Source organism: Oryctolagus cuniculus, chromosome 9 (genome assembly GCF_051225735.1).
Source record: "Oryctolagus cuniculus isolate XC-2025 breed Fujian yellow rabbit chromosome 9, ASM5122573v1, whole genome shotgun sequence".
In the NCBI taxonomy this organism is placed as follows: domain Eukaryota; kingdom Metazoa; phylum Chordata; class Mammalia; order Lagomorpha; family Leporidae; genus Oryctolagus; species Oryctolagus cuniculus.
Genome location: NC_142875.1, coordinates 101,419,388 through 101,445,467, shown reverse-complemented (window position 1 = coordinate 101,445,467; position 26,080 = coordinate 101,419,388). Strand labels below are relative to the sequence as shown.

The 26,080-nt window shown below is 44.8% G+C and overlaps 1 non-coding gene and 1 pseudogene across 1 annotated transcript; both read left to right on the top strand.

Annotated features, from left to right (window-relative positions):
• The first annotated feature begins 12,015 nt into the window (after positions 1-12,015).
• On the top strand, positions 12,016-12,149 carry LOC127492211 (small nucleolar RNA SNORA70). The gene has a single exon (XR_007921371.1). It is a non-coding gene; the product is annotated as a small nucleolar RNA SNORA70 (small nucleolar RNA).
• On the top strand, positions 12,068-12,510 carry LOC149124685 (large ribosomal subunit protein uL16-like; annotated as a pseudogene).
• The last annotated feature ends 13,570 nt before the right edge of the window (positions 12,511-26,080 follow it).

Below are 26,080 nucleotides of genomic sequence, written 5' to 3'. Positions count from 1 at the left end.
GGCCCTTGTAGCCATTTGAGGAATGAACTAGCAGATGGAATATTTCTCTCTCTCTCTCTCTGCCTTTCAAATAAGTAAAGGAACAAATCTTTAAATTTTTTTTCACTCCAATCATCTTTCCTTTTTTTTAAGATTTATTTTATTTATGTGAAAGGCAGAATTACAAAGAGAGGTAGAGACAGAGAGAGAAGTCTTCCATCCACTGGTTCACTCCCCAGATGGCTGCAATGGCTGGAGCGGCGTCGATCCAAAGCCAGGAGCCAGGAGCTTCTTCCGGGTCTCCCATGTGGGTGCAGGGGCCCAAGGACTTGGCCCATCTTTCACTGCTTTCCCAGGCCATAACAGAGAGCTGGAAGAGGAGCAGCCGGGACTAGAACCGGTGTGTATATGGGATGCTGGTGCTTCAGGCCAGGGCTTTAATCTGCTGTGCCACAGCGCCAGCCCCTCTCAACATCTTTCATGCTAAGCATGATATAATTTTTTTAAAAAAGATTTATTTATTTATTTGAAAGTCAGAGTTACACACAGAGAGAAGGAGAGGCAGAGAGAGTGAGAAAGGGAGGAATTCCATCCACTGGTTCACTCCCCAATTGGCTGCAACAGCTGGAGCTGCGCCAATCTAAAGCCAGGAGTCAGGAGCTTCTCCCAGGCCTCCCACGTGCTTACAGGGGCCCAAGGACTTGGGCCATCTTCTTCTGCTTTCCCAGGCCATAGCAGAGAGCTGGATCGGAAGTGGAGCAGTCAGGACTCGAACCAGTGTCCATTTGGGATGCCAGCACTGCAAGTGGTGGTTTTACCTGCTATGCCACAACCTTGGCCCCAGCATGACATATAATTGAAACAGTGCATGTAAAAATGCTTTGTATATGCTACACTGAATTACCACAAGCCAATACATTTTCATGATTTTGCTTACAACATTGAATAACTTGCAAGCAACATACAAAAAGTACCCAAGGCATACAGCTCAGTGATTTTCCACAGAGCAAACACCTGTGAGACCTCTGCTCTCATCAAGAAGCAGAACATCGTGGCCGTCAAAGCTCGGTCCCTTGCCTCTTCCCAGAGATACAGAGATTTCAGTTCTAGTAATTTCTAAAATTGATGTTTGAGGTTTGTGAGTCCTCTATGAATGAAGTCATGTGGTATGTAATCCTCTGTGTCTAAGTCCTTTCTTTCAACACACTATTTAAAAAAATAATTTATTTTAAAAGTAGAATTAGAGAGAGAGAGAGAGAGAGAGAGAGAACCATCTGCTGATTCCCTCCCAAGTGGCTATAACGGCCAAGGGTAGGACAGGCTGAAACCAGGAGCTTGGAACTTCGCCCAGGGCTCCCACATGGGTGGCAGGGACCCTAGCACTTGGGCCATCATCTGCTGCCTACCCAGGCACATTTGCAGGAATCTGGATAGGAAGTGGAACAGCAGGGACTTGAATGGCACCTGTATGGGCTACTGGTGTCACTGGTGGTGACTTAACCCCCTAATGCCACAACGCTGGCTCCCAATTTAGTGTTTGAATTGGAATCAGTGGTCAGCACCACATGGGTGACTATCATCTGTGTGCAGCTGCAGTTAGTTCCTAGGCATTGTTGCAGAAATTTCCCTTGTGCAAATAGGCAAGGCTGATAGAGATATGGGTTGCTTCCTGTTTTCCACTATTACAAATAATGCTGCTGTTGGGGTGGGCGTTTGACTCAGCGGTTAAGATGCCAGTCAGGAGGTCTGCACCCCATGTCTGAGGGCTTGGGTCTGCATCCTTGGCTTTGCTCCCGACTCCAGTTCCCTGCTAAGGTGCACCCTGGCAGGCAGCAGGTGAGGACTTAAGTAATTGGGTTTCTGTCACCCACAGGGGAGACTTGGCCTGAATTCCCTGGCTCTGACCTCAGCCTTGGCTCAGCCCCTGGCTGTTGCGGGCATTTGGGGAATGAGCCAGAAGATGGGAGATCTCTGTCTGCCTGTCTCTGTCTCTCTACCTCCTCAAATCAAGTAAATGATTTTAAAAATAATGCTGCTATTGATTTTGTACAGTGTGTGCACGTTCAACTATATTAATAATGCCAAATAGATTTCCAAAGTGGTGGTATACATTTATTCCCACCTGTCGTATATGATTTCCTGTAGAACACACGCTTTGCCAAAACTGAGTAGTTTGGTATTTTCATTTGTAGAGGTTGGGGGTACAGTTGTAGTTTATTTGTATTTCCCTTATGAATCCTGAGGTTGAACACCTTTCATTCATTCATTTATTTATTTATTTTTTGACAGGCAGAGTGGACAATGAGAGAGAGAGACAGAGAGAAAGGTCTTCCTTTTGCCATTGGTTCACCCTCCAATGGCCGCCGCGGCCGCCGCACTGCGGCCGGTGCATCGCGCCGATCCGAAGCCAGGAGCCAGGTGCTTCTCCTGGTCTCCCATGGGGTGCAGGGACCAAGTACTTGGGCCATCCTCCACGGCACTCACTGGCCACAGCAGAGAGCTGGCCTGGAAGAGGGGCAACCGGGACAGAATCCGGCGCCCTGGCTGGGACTAGAACCCGGTGTGCCGGCGCCGCCAGGCGGAGGATTAGCCTAGTGAGCCATGGCGCCGGCCTTATTTTTTAAAGCTTTATTTATTTATTTATTGAAAGTCAGAGTTACACAAAGAGAGAAAGAAACTGACTGAGGGGTCATGGATCCCTAGTTTGGTGATTCAGGTTCTCGACTCTTCTACTCAAGGGAAAGCAACGCTAACTTCCACAGGTAGTGATGGAAGGGTTTCTTCTTTTTTTTTTTAAAGAATTATTTTTATTTATTTTCTTGAGAGGCAGAGTTACAGACAGAGCGAGGGAGAGAGAGAGAGAGAGAGAGAGAGAGAGATTGATCTTCCATCTGCTGGTTCATTCCGAATTGGTTGCAATGGCCAGAGCTGGGCCGATCAGGAACCAGGAGCTTCTTCCTGGTCTCCCACACAGGGGCAGGGGCCCAAGCATGTGGGCAATCTTCTGCTGCTTTTCCAGGCCGTCAGCAGATGAGCTGGATGGGAAGTGGAGCAGCTGAGACGCCAACTGGCACCCATATAGGGTGCTGGCACTGCAGGCGGAGGCTTAGCCTACTACACCACAGCGCCGGCCCTGGAAGGGTTACTTCTACTGGCAACAAGGACTCAATAGAATTTAGGGTTTCAATGCACCTAGCTTGATTAGGACTCTCATTCCCATTTTCAGGGCCCACTCCTTCCCAATCAATGCCTTCACTTCAACAAAAGATATCAGGCAACGTTGGGAATTTAACTTAGAATGAGAATACGAGTTTCTTTTTCAGAAACCCAAGCCCTGCAACTCCTGGAAATAAGAAATGTCAGGGTCCATACAGAGTCACTATGTTAGTTATGCAGAACTTGACCTGGAAATTTGAAGACAAAAAGCTCACCTGTTTCCTTCTCCACTTTCTCTAGTGCATTCAGAAACAGTCAGCCAATCTCAATGTAATGAAAATATTCTCAAGTAGCAAATACACGACAACCCAGAGTTGTCTTTTACAAGCGTCTGATTAGGAGTATCCATTGGTGATATTCTGCCTGTTTGTATCACTGCATCAGGCCATGGATCACCAGTGCTCTTTTTACCCTGGGATCAAAAGTCATTGCTGCATTTAAATCTAATCAGATTAGAGAACCAATTCCATAATGCTGATTATCAAATCAGAAAACTCACCTTTAAGATTCTGTTCTAGAACCACTCGCAGTATCAAAATGTGTTTTAGCCAGATCTGATTAACCATGATTAGAGCCAGCTGAGGTTTCAGAACCCACGGAATGGGGAGAGCCAATAAAGTGTGTTGTCCCACAGTTAGTGCAACTTTGAAACACCAGATTTTCTGGACTTAGATAAATCTGTTGCTAGAATTATCTTCTCCCTGTCAGCTTTGGGTGCACAGATCCATGAATCCAACCACAGAGGACTCACTGTGGCAGGGGAAAATGGGCTAACAAGATCTTTTAGCTGAGTGGGCCAGGGGCCCTGCAGCCACAGTGGGCGAAGGGGCACAGACATGGCTGAGTCACTGCTGCTTTTGACGGTCCTCAAGAATCCCAGATCAAGTATCCTCAGAGATAAAACAGCCTAGAGGAGGACTGCCATCTAGTCTCCTTGAGACTGCTCCCTGTAGTCCACGTCTCAGAATTCCATACGTCTTGGGAGTCATTCATACAGAGAAGAAGTCAAAGGAGCTCCATCCACCACTAGTAACAGGGAACCTGGATCAGCCTATAACATTAAAGTCCTTACAAGGGCTTTTGTGGAAAAGCCAGGATAGACAGGAAAACGGAAGCGTACGGAAAAGAACCACACTCCCTCCAAGTTCAGAGCCAAGCAGCCTGGCTGGTGGATTTCCATGAAGACAAATACATTCCACAGCTGAGCAAAACCAGATGGCAACAGACAATGCAGAAATTCTAACGCAGGATCTGCGCTGCTAAACGATGTGTTACATTAGGCCCATTGTCTGTGGAGCTAAAGGCATTTTCCAAATAATGAACTCTCTCTATGAGGGGCAGGAGTGGCCAGTGAAGGGCAACAAAGAAAGGAAACGCTCAGAGGGCCAGAACTTTCTCTCTCACAGCCCCCTCATAATGCAGCCAACAATGGTTTCACGTCTGGGCAAAATTCCCTGGAAAATTTCCAAGTGTCCCTGCACATAGTGTCTGGTAAAAAATGCAAGCAGTGCAGACTGTCTCCAGCAGATGGAGCCACTAACCAAAGGTCATTAGATACTTAACAGTGTCTCTCTGGTTTTCTAAGACAGTGAGAGGAACAATTGACATCAATAACTAAGCTACTCACTGTAGCATGCTGAAAAGGAAGGGGAAAATACCACAAATAGATACCATGCAAAAAGCTCAGGGATTGAGAGAAAGGAATTTAATTTTTACCTGTTGTGAAAATCATGACTGGGACCAGTGTTGTACCCAGCAGGTTAAGCTATATGCAATATGAGCATCCCATATCAGAGTGCCAATTGAGTGCTGCTGTGCTTCTGATCCAGCTTCCTGCTAATGTGCCTAGGAGGTAGCAGATGGTGGCCCAAGTGCTTGGATTCCTGCCACCCACATGAGAGACCAGATGGAGCTCTCTTGGCTTCTAGCTTTGGCCTGACCCAGCCCCACTGTTGTAGCTATCTGGAGCATGAACCAGTAAATGGAAGATCTCTATTTCTCTTGCTCTCGCTCTCAATCTCGCTCTCTGTGTGTGTGGATGTGTCTCTCCTTCTTTCTGTCACTTTGCCTTTCAAGTAAATAAATAAATACTTAAAAGACAAAGATATCTAATGGTCAGATAATCAAGTGTGGGGAATTCTCACTTAACCTGACAACCAGGATTCTTGTTCAGACTGGACTCTACAAGGACAGAGAGAGATGTCAAGGTTGGGCCCAGTGAGAAAGGACTCAGAAGTTGAACTGGAGTTTTGGTAAAAGGAGAGCCTTTGTCAGCCTCAGTCAAATTTTGAAAAAAAAAAAAACAAAACAAAACAATCACATGAAAAATCTGCACCTTAACCCCATCACCATTGGATCTTTATATTCCCCCAATGTGATTTTAGCTCTGTGGTCTCCAGCAGGTTTCAGAATCAGAGGAATGGCCATTACAGAGTCCCAGAGAGGTCCCATCTACTGCCACTTTGCCTGCACACATCCATGAGGTCTCCCCAGCCAGGGTCTGGCCCAGAGGACCTTGATCCCTCACTAGTGATCACCTTGATTAATCTGCCTACCCACAGCCTCCGGAGATTGTGGATAGGATTTCTCATTGTAATCTTGGTCTTCTAGCCTTTGAAATTGCTCCAAGCTGGAGTATACACAGAGGGCTTGTTTAGAGGACTTTAACATCAGGACCCTCAGGTGGTCCCCTTGGCCCACCCAGTCTGCAGCCACACTTCGCCCACATCTTTGTTTCAACACCATCAGGGTCTGCCATATTCATCCCGTTTTGCAATAATCATCCGAAACCTTCCAACTGATGGGGTGACTCACTCTTCCGTGTCTCCCCACTTGCTGGTTTCTTTACTGACCCTGATACATTAAGAACCATTAGTCAGCCTTCTCAGAGTGCTGTTTGATCTTGCAGCCATAAGATCACACTGAATGCCCTTACAGAAGAGGCTCCTCCCTTAATCACATTATTTACCTTAATTTGGGAGGTTGGCACAGTCAGCACTCGAATCGCATCAGCAGCTTCCTGTGGGTGTCCCACCTGGCAGTCTCAGGGGAAGTACACTTTACGGTGGTTTTGATCCAGTGCATTGGAGTTGTCCCCTCCTGTGTGTCTGGACCATGGAGAGTCATCTGTGATTACTTAGTAGGGGACTACAGGCCTTGCGTCAACCTAGACTTGTTATTCCACTCGGCAGCAGCATTTAAAGTCAAAGCACTGTCCCTGATTAGTCACTCGGACATCCCATTTTATTAGTTCCTTGGGAATACTGGTCTACAAAATGATGCAGCTCTTTCATACCAGGCCACTGAGTTTCAGTCACTTCTTGGTTTTTGACCTCCCCGGCGACTGCCTACTCAGAAGGCTGGGCAGTGCTTTCTGTTGTCCCACCATAACTTCTCCCTTTGTGGGTGGCTCTGAGGCTAGTGGTCAAAACTTGGAATAGTGGCACTCAGCCCGACAACAAAGTCTCATGCAGCACTTCCTTTTCCTTTCACATTAGCGATTAGAAATAGCAGTAATAAGGAATTGTACGTTTAGCAAGCATTTTCTTTTTCCTTCCTTGCATGGCCAACAAGCCAACTCCTTGGGAGACAGGGCTACCACCACTTATACATTCTGCTAGTAACTTACACCCTTACAGATCGGCCTCAGCAGGCTGCAGTTTCATACTACAGGTGACTAGGTAGCGATGTTTTTTAGCTGTCTCTCTTCCTTTGATTTTAACAAATGAATATTTCTATAAGAGTTTACGTCTGATTTGCAAATCAACTCAAATATATTTACAATAACTTTTGCTATCAGTAGATGTGGTTTTGTTTTTAATGCATCTTAAGATATTTCTTCTGTCAACAGCAGTCTAGATTTATATTCATACAAAAGTCTCTCCCAGAATTTTTTGAGAATAAGTTACTGGATGCCCAAGAGTCTTAACTTATTCTTCTTACTATTCCCTGAGCAAACGTGCATTTTGCACTTCCAGTAGCAGAAAGCACAATGCAGTGAACATGATAGGCATTCAAATGAATTAATAAACGAATGAGTTAATGAGATTGATTTCTTCATTCTCAAGGTTCTTGGAAGCATCAATTAAACTGCTGACTCTCTTTAGGGTCCAAATAGCGATTCCATAAATTCAGAAACTTCAGTTTTATTTTGAGTTTCTATCAGAAGAACATTAGGAGTCCATTTCAAGGGAACTAAGCAGTGTAGAAAGTGGGCCTGGGGCCAGTGTAGTGGGTAAAGCCACCACCTGCAGTGCCAGCATCCCAGGTGGGCACCGGTTCTAGTCCTGGCTGCTCTACTTCCTGTCCAGCTCTCTGCTATGGCCTGGGAAAGCAGGAGAAGATGGGCCAAGTCCTTGGGCCCCTGCACCCACATGGGAGAACTGGAGGAAGTTCCTGGCTCCTGGCTTCAGATTGGTGCAGCTCTGGCTGTTGTGGCCAAGTGGGGGAGTGAACCAGCAGATGGAAGCTCTCTCTCTCTCTCTCTCTCTCTGTCTTTCTGCCTTTCCTTCTCTCGCTGTGTACCTCTGACTTTAAAATAAATAAATAAATCTTTTTTAAAAAATTGGGCCTGTTAGCAATGTAGTATCTTAGCTTCACTGTCTGTCTTATTACAAGGGCAGTGGACTTGGTCAAAAATTTCTTCTCCATCTGCTGGCATGGCATGAAGATTTGTCAATTGAGGGTCCTAGATGCTAGAAGATGGAGAGGTTCTTTCCCAACTTGGTGAGCTTTGCTCATCTGTTTCCTGCACATTTTCAGTTTTCTTCAGAACCCAAAGGCCAGATCCATCTGGTGCCTTCCCCTGGGCCACTTCCTGAGGGCAGCTTCTCAGGTGCGCTCACAGTGGAGGGGCCAGCAGGGTGGCTTCAGTGACAAATGCCCCCCATTTCCTCTCAGGTGGTTCAGAGGAGGCTCCCCAGTTACAGCACTTTCCTGAGAGCACCTTCCCCAGCGCTCAGTAGGGCAGCTTTGCAGGTTCATGCAGAGGTCATGCCAGCTAACTTCTCCGCCGGAGCCATGCTTCCATTCTCTCTCTTGGAGTGTGGATCTCAGACCTTGGTTTGTTAGGGACAGAGGCCTCTGATATTACTTTTGAAGGTTTATTTGAAAGACAGAGAGATAGAGATAGATAGATAGAGAGAGAGAGAGAGAGAGAGAAAGATTTTCCATCCATTGGTTCACTCCCCCAATGCTTGCAACATCCAGAGTTAGGCCGGGCTGAAGCCAGGAGCCAGGAACTCCATCCAGGTCTCCCACATCCTCACGTGGGTGACAGAAACCCAAGTTCTTGGACCATCATACATTGCCTTTCCAGGCACGTTAGCAGGAAGCTGAATCAGAAGTGCAGAGTGGCCAGACTTCTAAGTGCAACAGCACTTTTTCAATTACAATTTTTTTTTATTTTATTTGACAGATAGAGTTAGACAGTGAGAGAAAGAGACAGAGAGAAAGGTCTTCCTTCTGTTGGTTCACTCCCCTAATGGCCGCCATGGCCGGTGCTGTGCTGATTCGAAGCCAGGAGCCAGGTGCTTCCTCCTGGTCTCCCATGCGGGTGCAGGGGCCCAAGCACCTGGGCCATCCTCCACTGCTCTCCTGGGCCATAGCAGAGAGCTGGACTGGAAGAGGAGCAGCGGGGACTAGAACCTGGCGCCCATATGGGATGCTGGCGCCGCAGGCGGAGGATTAACCAAGTGAGCCACAGTGCTGGCCCCTGCAACAGCACTTTTTAATAGCGCCTTCTGTAATAGCCCTTTAATATGGAACGTGGACAGCCTAGGCATTGGCTTCACCTGCTGCACCATGACAACATCCCTGGCAGACCTCTGTGTTGAGTGTCCTTTCTCAGCGCTAGATGTAGAACCTGCTCCATTTATTTGTTATTCTTGTATTTTAAGGAGGTATTTTTCTTTTTAACCTATTTTTAAAGAACTCTTAATTTCTCTTATTCTCTGTTAGTAATATTTACAGTAATTTTTTTCCAGTTCCAGTTATTGTGTGGGTTCAATGTCCTAAATAGATACTGATTAATGCAGAAATTCAGTTAATTCACTTGGAATTTCACTAGATCCATTTTTTTCTTACTCTAATTGTCTTCTAATTCAGTGGTATTCAAGCTTTTTTAAGTAATGAAATGCTGTTTTCAGACAAAATCCTTTGTGGAACCTCAACAGGTATAAAACATGAGATTCAGGGGTACTGTAAGTGAGGTGAACAGTAAGATTCCCTGAAGATGATTCCTCCTCCTCCTCCTCACCCCAGCCTTCTGCTCATGGGGATCTTTTTTTTTTTTTAAACTTTTATTTAATGAATATAAATTTCCAAAGTACGGCTTATGGATTACAATGGCTTCCCCCTCATACCGTCCCTCCCACCCGCAACCCTCCCCTTTCCCACTCCCTCTTCCCTTCCATTCACATCAAGATTCATTTTCGATTCTCTTAATATACAGAAGATCAGTTTAGTATACATTAAGTAAAGATTTCAACAGTTTGCTCCCACACAGAAACATAAAGTGAAAAATAATAGATGATTTTTTAAATGATGATGAAATCAGATCAGACCTATTGTCATGTTTAATCCCAGTGAGAGTCAAGTTGGCAATTGATAATTTTTTCTTTCTTTCTTTCTTTCTTTCTTTCTTTCTTTCTTTCTTTCTTTCTTTCTTTCTTTCTTTCTTCCTTCCTTCCTTCCTTCCTTCCTTCCTTCCTTCCTTCCTTCCTTCCTTCCTTCCTTCCTTTCTACAGAAGATCAGTTTAGTATACATTAAGTAAAGATTTCAACAGTTTGCACCCCCATAGAAACACAAAGTGAAATATACTGTTTGAGTACTTGTTATAGCATTAAATCTCAATGTACAGCACATTAAGGACAGAGATCCTACATGAGGAGTAAGTGCACAGTGACTCCTGTTGTTGACTTTACCAATTGACACTCCTGTGTATGGCATCAGTAATCTCCCTATGCTTCAGTCATGAGTTTCCAAGGCTATGGAAGCCTTTTGAGTTCTCCGACTCTTATCTTGTTTAGACAAGGTCATAGTCAAAGTGGAGGTTCTCTCCTCCCTTCAGAGAAAGGTACCTCCTTCTTTGAAGACCTGTTCTTTCCACTGGGATCTCAGGATCTCACTCACAGAGATCTTTCATTTAGTTTTTTTTTTTTTTGCCAGAGTGTCTTGGCTTTCCATGCCTGAAATACTCTCATGGGCTTTTCAGCCAGATCCGAATGCCTTTAGGGCTGATTCTGAGACCAGAGTGCTGTTTTGGACATCTGCCATTCTATGAGTCTGCTGAGTATCTCGCTTCTCATGGGGATCTTGAAACATCTCCCTGGAACACAGAACATTCTCAGATCAGAGCTAGAGAGATGGAGGTCTGTATCAATCTTATATATACTAGGATGAAGAATCTCCCCCAAGTGTTATACATTAGCTTGGCATATTCACCACAGCCAGTGTATACTAGCTGGATATCCAGTTCCTGCTTCAATCAAGAAATAAAATAATATTCTTTAAAAGTGACCCAGTGACCCAATTAGGAAGCAAGATGTTTGTTGTCTTAAAGGAAAGGCCTTGATTTTCTGCAAACCAGAGAGTTGAAACAAAATGAAGGAAGATGTTGAGATGGGATGTGCATGGCGGCCGATCTCTGACCTCAGTTCTCAAGACTGAGAAAAGCAAGTTTCTGGTGGCAGACTAGGACGCTGCCATTGTCTCTCTGGGAAGTCCCTCTTCTAAATGGAACAGAGAAGGAAACACAGAGGTGTTGCTTCTCCTTTCAGAGAGAACTATCAGCCAGCAGTGGACCTGCTGTCTCAGTGTGAAGTCTGCGTCCACCCCACACTGTGCATTTGCTTAATCTTAGCCTGCTTTTGAGTTCAGAGAATCTACAGATTTGTCACAATTCTGTGGAAAATCTCAGCAAACTTCTCCTTATTCTTTTGTTTCATTTTGGTAGACGCTGTTTCTAATAGTCACACAAAATTTAAATAAACTAGAAAAGCCAAAATAAGCTGAAAAAGAACTAAGCTGGAAGACAAACATTACCTAGTCTAAAGACTTAGTATAAAGCTAAAGTTATCAATATGGCACGTGTGGTATTGGTATAAAAATAGACAAATATAAGGTCCATCAAATCACTGGGAGTCGGTGCTGTGGCTCAATGGATTAAAGCCCCAGACTGCAGCACCCGCATCCCACATGTGCGGCGGTTTGAGTCCCGGCTGCTCCACTTCCAATCCAGCTCTCTGCTGTGGCCTGGGAAAGCAGTAGAAGATGGCCAAGTGCGGCCGGCGCCGCGGCTCACTAGGCTAATCCTCCGCCTGGCGGCGCCGGCACACCGGGTTCTAGTCCCGGTCAGGGCGCCGGATTCTGTCCCGGTTGCCCCTCTTCCAGGCCAGCTCTCTGCTGTGGCCAGGGAGTGCAGTGGAGGATGGCCCAGGTGCTTGGGCCCTGCACCCCATGGGAGACCAGGAAAAGCACCTGGCTCCTGGCTCCTGCCATCGGATCAGCTGGCCGCGGCGGCCATTGGAGGGTGAACCAACGGCAAAGGAAGACCTTTCTCTCTGTCTCTCTCTCTCTCACTGTCCACTCTGCCTGTCAAAAAAAAAAAAAAAAAAAAAAAGAAGATGGCCAAGTGCTTGGGCCCCCTGCACCTGTCTGGAAGACATGGCAGAAGCTCCCAGTTCCTGGCTCAGCTCTGGCTGTTGTGGTCATTTGGGGAGTGAACTAGCCCATGGAAGACCCCTCTCTCTCTCTGGCTCTACCTCTCTCTGTAACTCTGTCTTTCAAATAAATAAAATACATCTTAAAAAACAAACAACCTGCAGCTAATTAAGCCGACCAGCTCCCTTTCTTCATGGGGCCTGGTGTGCAATGGCTGCAAATAGCAGCCTCCTTGGTAGTGTATGCAACCTATTGTTTGTATGGGTTGCCCTAAGGGACCTTGGAGACAGCCCCTCATAGTGGACATTCATGCCTCTGACCTCATGCTGTTCTTAATCTAGGCTGCAGACAGGAATGAGGGGGTGCTTTTGGAAAGCCCCAAGGCACAGTAGACAGAGTTCACAATGGCCAAGTCATCATGTCCATACACACCAAGCTGCATAACAAGGAACATGTGGCTCCCTACACAGGGCCAAGTTCAAATTCCCTGGCCACCGAAGATCCACGTTTCAAAGAAGTGGGGCCTTACTAAGTTCAATGCGGATGAATTTAAAGACATGGTGTTGGAGAAGCGGCTCATCTCAGACAGCTGTGGGGTCAAATACATCCCCAGTCGTGGTCACCTGGACAGGTGGCGGGCCCTCCACTCATGAGGGCTTCACTCTCCTGTGCTCCTTAATCATCTATAATAAAGCTTGATTCCTATTAAAAAAAAAAAAACAAACAAAAACAAAAAAGAAATAAAAGAGCTCTATAATGAAAATCATAAAATATTTATGAAAGAAATAATTAAGACCACAAAAATTAGGAAGAAATTATTTGCTTATGGATTGCAAGAATTAATATCATAAAAATGTCTGCACTACCTAAAGCCATCTATAGATTCAATGAAATACAGATTCAATGAAATGATTATTTACAAAATTAGAAAAATCAAGCAATAAGCATCACAATGCCTGTCTTCAAAGCATACTACAAAGCTGTATTAATTAAAACAGCATTGTACTTGCATAAAAACCAACAAACTGATCAACACAAAAGAATACCGAGCCCAGAAACTAATCCACATACATACAGATGACTTATTTTTGAAAAAAAGATGCAAAACATGTATTGGAGAAAGGATAGTCTCTTCAATAAATGGTGCTGGCAGGGCAGGCATTGTGGGACAATGGGTTAGGCCAACACCTGAGATTGCCATCCCATCTGGGCAGCAGTGAGAGTGCTGGCTCCACTTCTTTTTTTTTTTTTTTTTTGACAGGCAGAGTGGACAGTGAGAGACAGAGACAGAGAGAAAGGTCTTCCTTTGCCGTTGGTTCACCCTCCAATGGCTGCCGCTGCACCGTGCTGATCCGCTGGCAGGAGCCAGGAGCCAGGTGCTTTTCCTGGTCTCCCATGGGGTGCAGGGCCCAAGCACCTGGGCCATCCTCCACTGCACTCCCTGGCCATAGCAGAGAGCTGGCCTGGAAGAGGGGCAACCGGGACAGAATCCGGCGCCCCGACCAGGACTAGAACCCGGTGTGCGGGCGCCGAAGGTGGAGGATTAGCTTATTGAGCCACGGCGCCGGCTTGGCTCTACTTCTGATCCAGCTCCCTGCTGATGCGCCTGGGGAAGTAGCAGATGGCCCAAGTGCTTGGGCCCCTGCTACCCATGTGGAAGAACCAGATGGATTTCCTGGGCTCCTGGCTGTAGTTCTGGGCTCCTGCTTTGGCCTGGCCCAGGCCTGGCCATTGTAGACATTTGGTGAGTGAATCAGCAGATGCAAGATCCCCATTACCCCTGATACACTGCAACTGCCTTTCAAATAAATAAACAAATCTTCAGAATAAATAAAAATAAATGGTGCTTGCAAAACTGGAGGTATGTATATAGAAGAATGAAATTAAATCCCTACTTCTCACCATTTACACAAATCAGATCAAGACAGATCAAAGGGTGCCACTGCTGTGGCTTACAAGATTAAGCCTCCATCTGCAGTGCCAGCATCCAATATGGGCACCATTTTGAGTCTCAGCTGCTCCACTTCTGATCCAGCTCCCTCCTAATGAGCCTAGGAAAGCATCAGAAGATGGCCCAAGTCCTTGGACCCCTGTATCTATGTGGGAGACCCAGAAGAAGCTCCTGGCTCCTGGCTTTGGCCTGGCTTAGCCCTGGCCATTAAAGCTATTTGGGGAGTGAACCAGTTGATGGAAGATCTCTCTCTCTCTCTCTCTCTCTGTATGTCTGCCAAATAAATAGACAAATAAATAAATCCTTAAAAACAGATAGATCAAAGAGGCTGGGTCATGATGCAGCAGGTTAAGCTGCTTCTTGCAATGCCAGCTCCCAAATGGAGCACTGGTTTGAGTTGTTGTTGTTGTTGTTGTTCTTCTTCTTTTTAAATATTTATTTATTTATTTGAAAGTCAGAGTTACACAAATAGAGGAGAGGCAGAGAGAGAGAGCGAGCGAGCGAGAGGTCTTTTTTAAAAAAATTTTTATTTGACAGGTAGAGTTAAAGATAGTGTGAGAGAGAGACAGAGAGAAAGGTCTTCCTTCCGTTGGTTCACTCCCCTAATGGCCACTACAACCGGTGCTGCACCGATCCAAAGCCAGGAGCCAGTTGCTTCCTCCCATTCTCCCATGTGGGTGTAGGGGCCCAAGGACTTGGGCCATCCTCCACTGCCCTCCCGGGCCACAGCAGAGAGCTGGACTGGAAGAGGAGCAAATGGGACTAGTACCTGGAGCCCCAACCATGACTAGAACCCGGGGTACCAGCGCTGCAGGCGGAGGATTAGTCAAGTGAGCCACGGCGCCGGCCGAGAGAGAGGTCTTCCATCTGTAGGTTCACTCTCCAGTTGTCAGCAATGGCTGGAGCTGTGCCAATCTGAAACCCGGAGCCAGCAGCTTCTTCCGGGTCTCCCATGTAGGTGCAGGGGCCCATGGACTTGGGCCATCTTCTACTGCTTTTTCTAGGCAGTGGATCAGAAGAGGAGCAGCTGGGACTTGAACCAACACCCATATGGGATGCCAGCACTGGAGGCAGTGGCTTTACCTGCAACACCATAGTGCCAGCCCCTGAGTTCTGCTTCTGATCCAACTCCCTCCTAATGAGAGCCTCTGAAAGCAGTAGAAGATGATCCAAGTGCTTGGGCTATTGCTCCCCGTGAGTGCTTTGGCAGGTCCAGTCTCGTTGTTACAGCTATTTGGGGAGTGCACAACAGATGGAAGATATTTCTCTCTGCCCCTTCCTCTCTCTCTCTGACATTCTGTCTTTCAAATAAATAAGTCTTTTTCTTCTTTTTTTTTAAGATTTAATTTATTTATTTTAAAGACAGAGTTACAGAGAAAGGTAGACACACACACACACACAGAGTTAGAGAGAGAGAGAGAGAGAGAGAGAGAGAGAGAGAGGTCTTCCATCCACTGGTTCACTCCCCAGATGGCCACAATGGCCAGAGCTGAGCTGATCCAAAGTCAGGAGCCAGGAGCTTCTTTCAGGTCTCCCACGCAAGTGCAGGGGCCCAAGAACTTGGGCCATCCTCCACTGCTATCCCAGGCCATAGCAGAGAGCTGGATTGGAAGAGGAGCAGCTGGGACTAGAATTGGCGTCATAAAGGATGCCAGTGCTTCAGTCCAGGGCTTTAACCTGCAGTGCCTCAGTGCCAGCCCCTAAAATAAGTCTTAAAAAAGATGGATTGATGATCTAACTTTAAGACCTGAGACTATGAAGCTCATGTAAGAAAACATAGGGGAAATACTGCAATATATTGGTGTAGGGGACAACTTCTTGGATAAGACCCTCACACCACAGGCAACAAAATCAGAGCTAGACAAGCGGGATTATATCCAACTCAGAAGCTTCTGCACAGCAAAGGAAACAGTCAGTTGAGTTAAGAGACATCCAACAGAATGGGAGAAAATATTTACAAGCTCCTTATCTGACAAAGGATTGATGTTCAGAAAATATTAGCAACTCAAACAACTCAAAACCAAAACAACCAGTCAAGTTAATAAATGAGCAAAGGATCTGAATAGATGGTTCTTAAAAGAAAGAAACACAAATGGTCAACAAATACAAGAAAAATGCTCAACATCACTAGCCATCAGGGAAATGCAAATCAAAACCACAATGAGATATTACCTCACCCCTGTCAGAATGGCTAAAATGTAAAAGACAGAGAGTAACAAATGCTGGTGAGGATGTGCACAAAAGGGAAGTTCTATACACTGTTTTTTTTTTTTTTTTTTTTTTGACAGGCAGAGTGGACAGTGAGAGACAGAGACAGAGAGAAAGGTCTTCCTTTGCCGTTGGTTCACCCTCCAATGGCCGCCACGGCCGGCGCGCTGCGGCCGGCGCACCGCGCTGATCCGATGGCAGGAGCCAGGTGCTTTTCCTGGTCTCCCATGGGGTGCAGGGTCCAAGCACCTGGGCCATCCTCCACCGCACTCCCGGGCCACAGCAGAGGGCCGGCCTGGAAGAGGGGCAACCGGGACAGAATCCGGTGCCCCGACCGGGACTAGAACCCGGTGTGCCGGCGCCGCTAGGCGGAGGATTAGCCTAGTGAGCCGCGGCGCCGGCCTCTATACACTGTTGATGGGTAGTGCAGCCACCGTGGAAAACAGTTTGGGGATTTCTTGAAAAATGAGTAATAGACTTGCTATATGATCCAGCAATCCACCACAGGGTATAAGCCCAAAGGACAGGAACACACTGTATTGGAGACCTGCACCACCATGTTTATAGCAAAACTGCTCACAATAGCCAAAATATGTATCAACCAGGTGTCCAGCATCAGATGAATGCAGACATGTAATATAATTCAACTATAAAAAGGAATGAAATGCTATCATTTGCAGCAAAGTGGTTGAAACCAGAGGACATCCTGTTGAGTGACCCAGAAAGATAAACACCACTTGTTTTCCCTTCTGTGCGAGAGCTACAATTTAACAACAATAAAATAAAGAAATAAAAAGGAAAGAAATGTCTGTGTCAGTTTTGGGGCAAATACAATGTTTTGTCAATCTTTGTTAAAAATTGATAGGAATTATATACTGCTATAATTTTAATGATTTTGTAACTACTTCAAAATTTATATGAGTGAAGTTGAACATCTTTTCATTTGATTATTGTTCATAATTATTACCTATTTTCCTGCCCAACTACGGTCTTTTTACATTTTATTTGTTGAATTCTTTATTTAGCAGAGTATTGAGCCTTTGATTATGCATAAATTAAAAGCATGTCATCTCAAAAAATAACAGGTTAAATACACGGTTTAAAAAAATAGAAAAACTGTAGTAGGAGGGGTTCTATAATTTCCAGAGTGTGCACTGATGATTTCCAAGTTGAGATGCCACATTTTAAAGGAAGGAAAAGGACACAGTTTTCTGATTACAGATCAAATTAAAACAAAATAAGCTTTAGATTGTTGAACACACAAGTCTAAAATTCAGGTAAATTTTGAGTTGAATATGTGATTAAATAGAGTTATCAGAGGACAGCTTTGTGGCATAGCAGTTAAAACTGCTGCCTGCAATGCTGGCATCCTATATGGGTACTGGTTCATATTCTGGCTGCTCCACTTCTGATCAGCTCCCTGATAATACTCCTGGAAAATCAGTAGCAGATGGCCCAAGTGCTTGGGTCCCTGCCACCCATGTGGAAGACCTGGAAGAAGCTCCTGGCTTCTGGCTTTAGCCTGGTACAGCCATGGCTGTTGTGGCCATCTGGGGAGTGAAACAGTAGATGGAAGATCTCTCGCCTTTTTTCTATCTCTCCCTCTCTCTCTGTAACTATGTCTTTAAATAAATAAATAAATCTTAAAAAAATAGAGTTAGCAAATTCTAGCATCTCAGAGGTCCAGAAATTTGTGAGAGGAGAGTGGCAAAGAGAAGATCACTGCCCTCCAACAGAGGTGGCACAGGTGAGGCACTGTCTGAGCCTCCATTCAGAGATTACAATGGAATTATTCTCAAAGGAGAGCCAAGGGTGAGTATGCTTTAAAACCAAAATGTTTCTTATGAGTTCCATTTGATGGGCCGCTACTTTCTTTTATAGCATCACTCAGATCTCATTAACTGCTGCTAGATTGGGGCCAGCGCCGTGGCTCATTTGGTTAATCCTCTGTCTGCGGTGCCGGCATCCCATATGGGCACCGGGTTCTAGTCCTGATTGCTCCTCTTCCAGTCCAGCTCTCTGCTGTGGCCCGGGAAGGCAGTGGAGGATGGCCCAAGTGCTTGGGCACCTGCACCCACGTGGGAGACCAGGAGGAAGTACCTGGCTCCTGGCTTCAGATTGGTGTAGCTCTGGCCGTTGAGGCCATTTAGGGGTGAACCAACAGAAGGAAGATTTTTCTCTCTGTCTCTCTCCCTCATTGTCTAACTCTATCTGTCAAATAAATAAAAACAAAAACAAAAACAAAAAAACCTGCTTCTAGAGTGGATTACAGACTTGATGATGACAGGCAAGAATTTAAAGAAATCTGGCATATTGTGTGACAGCTTTTGATTGTCAAATGTTGCAAAATGCTTTTAAAAATGCCACTGAGGTAATGTTCTAGGATGAATCCCATGTGTAGGTTACCAGTTCAGAATCTCTGCATTGAAGATTGCTTTCTTCAAGGAGGTATAAACTATTCAAAAGACATTTTGTCTTTTGAATTTGCTGAGACTTGCTTTATGGCCTAGTATGTGGTCAGTCCTAGAGTAGGTTCCATGTACTGCTGAGAAGAATGTAAATGTAGGATTAAGAGTTCTATAGATATCTGTTAGATCCATTTGGGCTATAGCGTCATTTAGATCTACTGTTTCCTTGTTGATCTTCTGTCCGGTTGATCTGTCTATTTCTGAGAGTGGAACATTAAAGTCCCCCAGTACTATTGTATTGGAGTCTAAGTCTCCCTTTAAGTCCCTTAACATATCTTTTAAATAAACTGGTGCCCTGTAATTAGGTGCATATACATTGATAATCATTATATCTTCCTGTTGAATTGATCCCTTAATCATTATATAGTGCCCCTCTTTGTCTCTCTTAACAGTTTTTGTGTTAAAGTTTATTTTGTCTGATATTAAGATGGCTACGCCCACTCTTTTTTAATTTCTGTTGGCATGGTATATCTTTTTCCAGCCTTTTACTTTCAGTCTGCATGCATCTTTGTTGGAAAGATGTGTTTCTTGTAAGCAGCAAATAGATGTCTTTTGAGGAGAATTGCAATAGAAAAAATATATGGTTTATGGGCCACTGTTGTGGTGTAGCGGGTTAAACTGCTGCCTGTGACACTTGAATCCCAGACGGGCACTGGTTCATGTCCCAGCTCCTCTATTTCCTTCCAGCTCCCTGGTAATGTCTGGGAAAGCAGTGGAAGATGACCCATGTGTTTAGGGCCCTGCCATCCACTTAGGAGACCCAGATGGAACTCCTTGCTTCTGGCTTCTGGCCTCAGTCCGGCCCAGCCCTGGCTGTTGTGGTCATCGGGAGACTGAATCAATGGACTCAAGATCTCCCTCTCTGTAATTCTGACTTTCAAAATAAATAAATAATTTAAAAAACTGTATGGTTTAGAATCAGAGAATCTAGCTAGGTTCAGCTGCTTGAAACTGATTATTTAGTTTCTTTTGGTTCCTGATCTTTAAAATGGATATACAAAAATATGACCTACCCATCAAATGCAATGTTCTGGATTATCAATAAAGCATATTCTGTTGGCTACAGTATAAGGCTGGATTCTAGGACTCCACTGGTTTCTTCTGAAATCTGTATTATCATCCTTTTATTCTCTTTTACTGTGAATCTGGCCTTCATTTGCAGGTTGCTTCCTCCAGGAGGCTGGAAAATTGCTTCAGTGTAGACTCTTGACAACTTCTGACCCTAGAGAAAGAGAAATCTCATCCTTCCCCCACTCCCCATATTACACTTAGGAAAGACTTAGTTCAGGACATTATCTACTAAAGTAATTTCTTTTTTAAACATTTAGCAAGAAGTTTATTAAGGAAAGTTTCAAGAGTAAACAAAGCAGAGAAAATAGAATGGAACCTCATGTACCCATAAGTCAGTTTGATTATCAACGGATTGCCCATTTGACCTGTGTTCCCACACCCTCTTCCATTACCAAATTGTTTTTTTGTGTTTGAGTAATGGACATTCTAACTGGTCAGTGTTTTCCACGTGCATGACTTTGGAACTATTTGGTAGGATGGCAGCACATCCTTGAGTCTCAGTGGGTCTTGATTAGGTTCCAGAGATATTTGTCTTAAAGGGAAGCGGAAATGCTGGGAGCTGTTGTCTGATAAGATGAAGCCGCGAACAAAGGAAGAGAAGCAGATATTCAGTACAGGTAAATAAAGAAACGGTATCCAATACCGTGGCATTGAAGGGTCATCGCAGCCCTTTGCTACACACTGTTTTTCAGTGTTGGATGCCCTTTCTTTGATTACCCTCTGTACTAAATATCTGTTCCCACCCCCCTTTTTTTTTCTTTTTTCGCAGGCAGCAGGAATTCATGTTAACTATAATTTTCAGAAATTTTCAGAAAGTTTTTTGGTTTTGGTTAATACACCCCAATTTTGACCTCAAACTTACTTTCCATTTTGGAAAAGAGGAAGATATAAACACAAACGTCGCACTTCCTAACTCCCTTTACCACTTTTCCTCACTCGAGCCAGGCCAGCCCTGTTGATGCTCACTAGGAAGGATGCAGCCTCGGATATTACAAGAGGGAGGGGCTGAGGCACCTGCCTAGGTCTGCAGCAGGAGAGCAAGTGTCTCAGACGAGGTACGAGAGTCAGGAGCAGCTGGCAGAAGCACTTACTCCCTTCAGGAAAAATAGACACTAGGTAGAGTGGCATCTCGAGACAAAGTCCTTGCTTCGAGGCCTTGTAGTAACTAGAATGTTTGCCTGGTCCCTGAATGCACAGGCAGTAGTGGATCCAAGTTTTGGGAGTGGAGAAGACCTTATGTCTTCACCTGTGACAGCACTAGCCCAGGCTCACGGCACGGGGAGACTCAGGGTGATGCAAATACCAAGGACAAAGGACAAAGTACTGGCTGACTTTTCACGAAGGACCCACACACTGTGACACTTCAAAACGTTCATGGGAAAGTGGAATTAAAAGATAAGTTAATTTTAGTGCAAAAAATTTTGAAATCCATGTTTTAAAATAATTTTTTTTAAAAAAAGATTTATTTATTTATCTGAGAGTCAGAGTTAGAGAGAGAAGGAGAAGTGGAGAGAGAGAGAGAGAGGTCGAGAGAGAGGTCTTCCATCTGCTGATTCACTCCCCATTTGGCCGCAATGGCCAGAGCTATGCCTATCTGAAGCCAGGAGCCAGGAGCTTCTTCCAGGTCTCCCACGCGGGTGCAGGGGCCCAAGGACTTGGCCCATCTTCTACTGCTTTCCCAGGCCATAGCAGAGAGCTGGATCAAAGGTGGAGCATCTGGGACTCGAACTGGTGCCTGTATGGGATGCTGGCACTGCAGGCGTTGGCATTACCCACTACGCCACAGTGCTGGCCCCTCAGAATTATAACTTTTGGACTGAAAGAAAAAGTAAGATTATTTTGGGGCAGGAGTTATGGTGCACTTCATTAAGCTCCGACTTCAGACACCTGCATCCTGTATCAGAGTGCTTGTTCCAGTCCTGACTCCTTTGCCTTCCAACCCAGCTTCCTGCTAACATATGTGGGAAATAAACAGATGATGGTCCATGTATTTGGGTCCCTGCCATCAGCACTGAAGACCCGGATGGAATGCCTGGCTCTCAGCTTTGGCCTTTCCTAGACTTGGCCATTGAGGGCATTTGGGGAGTAAATCAGCAGATGAAAGATCCCTTTCTCTCTCTCTTTCAAGTAAAAAAGTAAATTTTCTAAAAAGGAAAAAAATAAATTATTTCATGTTGATCTATGAAGCTTACAATTCAGTGTGGGTATGAGCAGATATGATGTTTAAAAATTGCACCTGAGCCGGCGCCGTGGCTCACTAGGCTAATCCTCCGCCTAGCAGCGCCGGCACACCGGGTTCTAGTCCCGGTCGGGGCGCCGGATTCTGTCCCGGTTGCCCCTCTTCCAGGCCAGCCCTCTGCTGTGGCCAGGGAGTGCAGTGGAGGATGGCCCAGATGCTTGGGCCCTGCACCCCATGGGAGACCAGGAGAAGCACCTGGCTCCTGGCTCCTGCCATCGGATCAGCGCGGTGCGCCGGCCGCAGCGTGCTGGCCGCGGCGGCCATTGGAGGGTGAACCAACGGCAAAGGAAGACCTTTCTCTCTGTCTCTCTCTCTCACTGTCCACTCTGCCTGTCAAAAAAAATAAAAAAAAAATAAATAAAAAAAAAATTGCACCTGAGACATTTAGTCTCAAATTTAGTTATTTACATGTTGACTCTTAAATGTATAAATTACCTAGAAAATCTGCTTATGTACAAAATGCTTGCTTCTGGGTTAATATTAAATAAATAATTAAAAAAATTTTAAACCCAAATCATTCTATCAAAATGGAAATATTGTATTTATTGTAGTGCATGCTGTTTATGAAATCATGATGATGAGGATTAAGCTTTTATTGCCTGCAGTTGCTCGGAAAGAATACACAGGGCTCATAAATATAAATATAAATATAAATGTAAATATAAATGAAGTGACAAGTTATTTGCTGTCCTTGGAGGTGGTGTAATTTATTTATGTGGAAAATAGGGCCACTCAGGTTTCACAAGAAAGAAAGCCATCCTGCTGGGGTAGGAGTTTGATCCAGCAGTTAAGACAACTGCATCCCACACCACAGCACAACTCTCAGCTCTGGTACTAGACTCCAACTTCCTGCTAACGCAGACCTTGGGAGACAGAGGCAATGACCAGATAATTGGGTTCTTGCCACACGTGTAGGAGATCTGGATTGAGTTCCCAGCTCCTAACTTCAGAAGTGACCCAGCCCTGGTTGTTGGGACATTTGGGGAATGAACCAGTGACTGGGCAATCTCACTCCCAGTCTTTGAAACCCACCACTGCCCAGCATAGCTAGGGAGGCCTGGCCTGCATATGGGTGGACTGCAAAAAGATGGAAATTCATAATTCAAAGTACAGCTTCTGGGATGGGTGTTTAGCAGGATAGTTAAGATCCCACATGTTACACACACATCCTTTAGAATGCCTGAGTTTGAGTCCTGGCTCCCTTCTACTTCTTGCTTTCTGCTAATGTATACCTAGGAAAGCATCAAGTGCTGCTTGGGTCAAGTACTTGGGTCCCTGCCTCCCACAGGGGTGACTTGGTTGAAGTTCTCAGGTTTTGGCTTTGGCCTGGCCCTGTCCAGCTGTTGTGAGCACTTAGGGAGTGAACCAGTAGATGGAAGATTTCTGTCTCTGTCTCCCTCTCAGTGTCTCCCAAATATTTCTTTGTGTCTGTCAAGTAAAGTATGGTTTTTACTGAATGTGAATTGCTTTTCCATCACTGTAAAGTTGTCCTAAGTCAAAACACCATAAATTGGGGAGCATCTACATATGGTTCATGAATCCCTTGAAGTTCAAGAACTTGGTTTGTAATGTATGTTTTAGTTTGGTTATATTTTCCTTTTGTCTTTCTTTCTTCTTTCCTCCTCCTCCTCCTCTTCCTCCTCCTTCTCTTCTTCCTTCTTCTATTTAGAATCACAGTCCTTAGTACAGTGTTAAGTAGTTTGGTCTGAAAAAACAATCTAGTCTTTTTTCTTTTAAAGATTTATTTATTTATTTGAAAATCAGAGTTACACAGAGAGAGGAGAGACAGAGAGAGAGAGAGAGAGAGAGAGAGAGAGGTCCTCCATCCAGTGGTTCACTCCCCAGTTGGCCACAATGGCCTGAGCTGCTCCAAAGCCAGGAGCCAGGAGCTTCTTCTGGGTCTCCCATGCGGGTGCAGGGGCCCAAGGACTTGGGCCATTTTCTACTGCTTTCCCAGGCTGTAGCAGAGAGCTGGATTGGAAGAGGAGCAGCTGTGACTCGAACCAGTGTCCATATAGGATGCCGGTGCTTCAGGCCAGGGCGTTAACCCGTTGCGCCACAGCACCCGCCCCACAATCTAGTCTTAAGTAGAATTTTCACATCCAATGTTATAAATTTAACTCTCAGGAATATTGAAAATATTAATATCATAAAAAACAAGTTTTGAAATAAAATGCCTTTTTTTCCCATACAAAAAAGAAGGATCTCAAAAAGCAATGATTGGGCATAGCAGGGAAAAAGTGTTTTTTCACTGAAAATATGAAAAGTGATTTAACCGAAGTGGTAAAACTACCTTTTAATATTTTCAGATCTATTTCTCACCTTCAGAGTTGGTGGGTTCTGTAGTCCCCACTAAGAGGAAGACGAGATGGGCAAGAGCTTGAGGAACAAAGCACTAAGCATCGTCAGCCTGGAAGATTTCATTTGCTCACCGTTTCCTATGCCTGTGAGACCATCAGCAATAGCAGGTGTATGTGTGAACAATTCTGAGTAACTCCCAGCACCACAATAGCTATTTTCTAGGCAGCGTTGAATGTTCGTGAAGAGAAGGGCGACTGACGCTGCAATCCTAACAGGATGTAAGAGTGAAGCTTTGTGCTTAGCTTCCAAGGGGACTTCCAGTTTGGCTGGCACATCATGCCTCCCTGGTCCCCACCCTTGCTTTAGACTTGCTTCCGTTAGATGATCATGTATTTTGCTTTTTTTCCCTCCCTCCTTACAGACACAGACTCATGGTTATTTTAGGACATTTCCATGTGCTCAGATTCTTGGATACAGTTATGGCCTCAGCCTCTCTCTTTCCACAATATGATTAAAAACATGAATCATTTGTTGTTGTTGTTGTTGTTTCTTTCAGGATAGATCCTGCAGAGGTCAGAAGATTGTACGGATTAGACCGATGACCTAAAGATGCCATGGTTATGCTAACACTAACCGATAGAATAAATAAAGGGGAGAGTGATCCAACATGGGAAGTGAGATACTCAGCAGACTCATAGAATGGCAGATGTCCTAAATAGCACTCTGGCCTCAGAATCAGCCCTAAAGGCACTCGGATCTGGCTGAAAAGCCCATGAGAGTATTTCAGGCATGGAAAGCCAAGACACTCTGGCAAAAAGATCTCTGTGAGTGAGATCCCAGTGGAAAGAACAGGTCTTCAAAGAGGGAGGTGCCTTTCTCTGAAGGGAGGAGAGAACCTCCACTTTGACTATGACCTTGTCTAAACAAGATAAGAGTCGGAGAACTCAAGGGGCTTCCATAGCCTTGGAAATTCATGACTGGTGCATAGGGAGATTACTGATGCCATAAACAGGAGTGTCAATTTGTAAAGTCAACAACAGGAGTCACTGTGCACTTACTCCTCATGTAGGATCTCTGTCCTTAATGTGCTGTACACTGAGGCTTAATGCTATAACGAGTACTCAAACTGTATATTTCACTTTGTGTTTCTATGGGGGTGCAAACTGTTGAAATCTTTACTTAATGTACACTAAACTGATCTTCTGTTAAAAAAAAAAAAAAAAAGAAAAGAAACTATCAATTCCCAACTTGGCTCTCACTGGGATTAAACATGACAATAGGTCTGATCTGATTTCATCATCATTTAAAAAAAAAATCATCTATTATTTTTCACTTTATGTTTCTGTGTGGGAACAAACTGTTGAAATCCTTACTTAAGGTATACTAAGCTGATCTTCTGTATACTAAGATAATCGAAAATGAATCTTGATGTGAATGGAAGGGGAGAGGGAGTGGGAAAGGGGAGGGTGGTGGGTGGGAGGGACGGTATGGGGGGGAAAGCCATTGTAACCCATGAGACGTACTTTGGAAATTTATATTCATTAAATAAAAGATAAAAAAAAAAAAAAAAAAAAAAGATGCCATGGTTAGCATCTTCGTTTTTATAGGAACAGTGCTCAGAGACTTCTGTGCTAAGTGTTGTATGCCTGATAAATATATCAATGAATTAGAGTTTAAGAAATGCTGGAAGGGCCAAGAGAGAACTGTGCTTACCTGGGCCACCAGGCAAGGAAGGGACTTGAAAGGAAAAATCCGTTAGATAATTTTCTGCTAAAGTTTCTGTGAGTAATTCTTGAAAGTCTGAGTTAGAGGAATGAATATAGAGATCATTTAACACACAGTTTCAAAGTAACAACATACAGGGATAATTTCACAAGGAGCATAACCAGATGGATGTTGGGGGTGGATTCCGTGATACCATGAAGTTTGTAATCTGGCAACTAGTAAGTGTTTCTGGTTATTATGGAGCAAGATGTAGTTTTCTG